The 2,107-nt window shown below is 33.1% G+C and overlaps 1 protein-coding gene across 1 annotated transcript in view; it reads left to right on the forward strand.

Moving 5' to 3' along the window:
• Positions 1 to 1,074: 1,074 nt before the first annotated feature.
• Positions 1,075 to 2,107, forward strand: part of LOC106109957 (somatomedin-B and thrombospondin type-1 domain-containing protein) — a 19,360-nt gene continuing 18,327 nt past the window's right edge. Inside the window, exon 1 of the mRNA XM_013291619.1 lies at positions 1,075 to 1,229. The gene's annotated coding sequence lies outside the window, so the exon portion shown is untranslated. The remainder of the gene's footprint in view (positions 1,230 to 2,107) is intronic.

The following is a 2,107-nucleotide window of genomic DNA, read 5'->3' on the forward strand; positions in this document are numbered from 1 at the left end:
TAAAGTCTAACCAAAGGTGCCAGGTAGAAAGTAACAGGGTAGGAAACGTATCCGCAATTGCAAATATCTATGAGCAGCATTCATGTCTATTCAGCGAATTTGAGGCTGCTGGCTTGTTTATCACATTATCATACAAAAGAGGCTTTAGTATCAAAAAAACATTTTTATAGTGAAAAAATTCTACGAAAATCAGGATAAACAAGAGCGGCGTCTCCAACTCTACAAGGAAGTTCTGTAATAGCTGAGCTTAACAAAGATTTATTAAGACGGAGCGTTGCAAAGTTTATGAAATGTTTGAAAAGGTGATCCATCGTGTCATGGCGGCGACAAGACAACTGTCATGGCGGCAAAAGCGCGGGAAGGCGTTAACCTCCGGCACGCTTCGTGTAGTTTCAATTAGCGGACTCCGCGATCATTATACGTTTTTTTACTTTTTACGGCACTTAACTTATTTATTTCGTTGCTTTGATACTGTATACGAATGAAAAAGCTATATTTTAACGCGTATTTATTAAAGTATGCTTGTATTGTAGTTTTTAGTTGTATTACAGAGAATGTAGGAGGTTAGGATGTAACTATTTCGCGTCTATACCCGTTGCAAAATTTACTTGACGAATTTAACACATTACCCGTTGATGTCTTTTACAGTTACAGGATTATTAGAAAAGCAGGTAGTCTTTTTAATTAGGAAAAGTTGTAGTAAAACCTTTATGTAATACAACACTATTACAGAATCCTGGTGGATCCGCTTCGAATAATTAGTAACTTAACTCTTAACTACTAACCATGTAAAAGCTTTTATCGGTTACGAAGAACGTTGCTATCCCTAAAAAGTCTTTTTTTAAAAGAATTACTGTTGTGTACTCTTAATAACAATGAGCAAACTTTGACTATTTTTATCTCAAAACGACCGGTTAAACTAAAATGTAAAAAATAATCTAATATGAGTTTAACCATTCGGATACGGTACTAAAAATAAAATCAACGTTTAAACATGGCCATTGTTACTATTATTTTTAAAAAAAGAAACATATTGGTTTTTTTAGTCTGTGGCCGGCTGTAGGGAAGCTGCGCCAAGCCCGGAGCCCGCCATTCCTCCCCCGGGTGTCGCGGGGAGCGGACGTGCGTTGCGTACCGAACCGGTTTCCGGGTTATACATCGCTTACACATTTTTCACTTACGTTCGAAGTTTTCGAGTGCTATTGTTTGTGTTCCCGGATATTTGTAAAGTAAGTTGAAAAAAATATTCCTTATTTGTCTTTTGTAAACTGGATTTTTAAAGTATTTTTTAATCACTATTATATACTTTTTACTTATAAAAAAAATCCTATAAAACTACCACATTTTTTAGTATTTCTTCTAATTTTATTACATATCTTGAATACAAATCCTTCAAAATATTAATTTAACATAGGCATTTTCGTTTTTCTCTTAATCAAAAATTTGAATCAGTAGTTGTTACATTTAGGTACTTGTAGGATACTTGTAGATTTACTTAAGGTCGATTTCTGGTCTAGAATATCATAATGCCTAAAATTGTTTCTTAACCATATCGTAGGATTTTAAGACTACATAAAGTTTGTATCGCACTATACCTAAGTAAAAGTTAACAATCTACTTGTTTCATTTGTTGTACACAACAAAGTATTCTGTCAAGTTATTGTTTTGTGCTTTACGTATCAAATCGTTTCTTACAAACCCTTTGATGTGACAACTTGACTGACATAGGATGTAAAATGAAGTTCACCAAAGTTATATTACATTTGTATGACACAAAGGATTGTGTTAAGTCAAATAACTTTGTTGACAGAGTCGCGAAGGCTGTCAAAAGAGGTTGTACTCTGACAAAATTACTTTAATATAGAAAGGTAATATGAAGAAATAACATTTGAAGTCTGTGGTTTATTGTTTCTTATTTTTTTATAACTACATTTCAGTGAAAAGCGAAATATACTAATAATAAATATTATTTTTTACAATTCTCGTAATAAACATATTACAAATATACAAAACTCCTCCCTGATGAAAAATAATGTTTCATTTAAAATATATTTTTACTTTTCGCGAGCATTCCTCCAACTCGGGCCACACAAGTCGCACAATTACA

Source organism: Papilio polytes, unplaced genomic scaffold (genome assembly GCF_000836215.1).
Source record: "Papilio polytes unplaced genomic scaffold, Ppol_1.0 DF824269.1, whole genome shotgun sequence".
NCBI lineage: Eukaryota > Metazoa > Arthropoda > Insecta > Lepidoptera > Papilionidae > Papilio > Papilio polytes.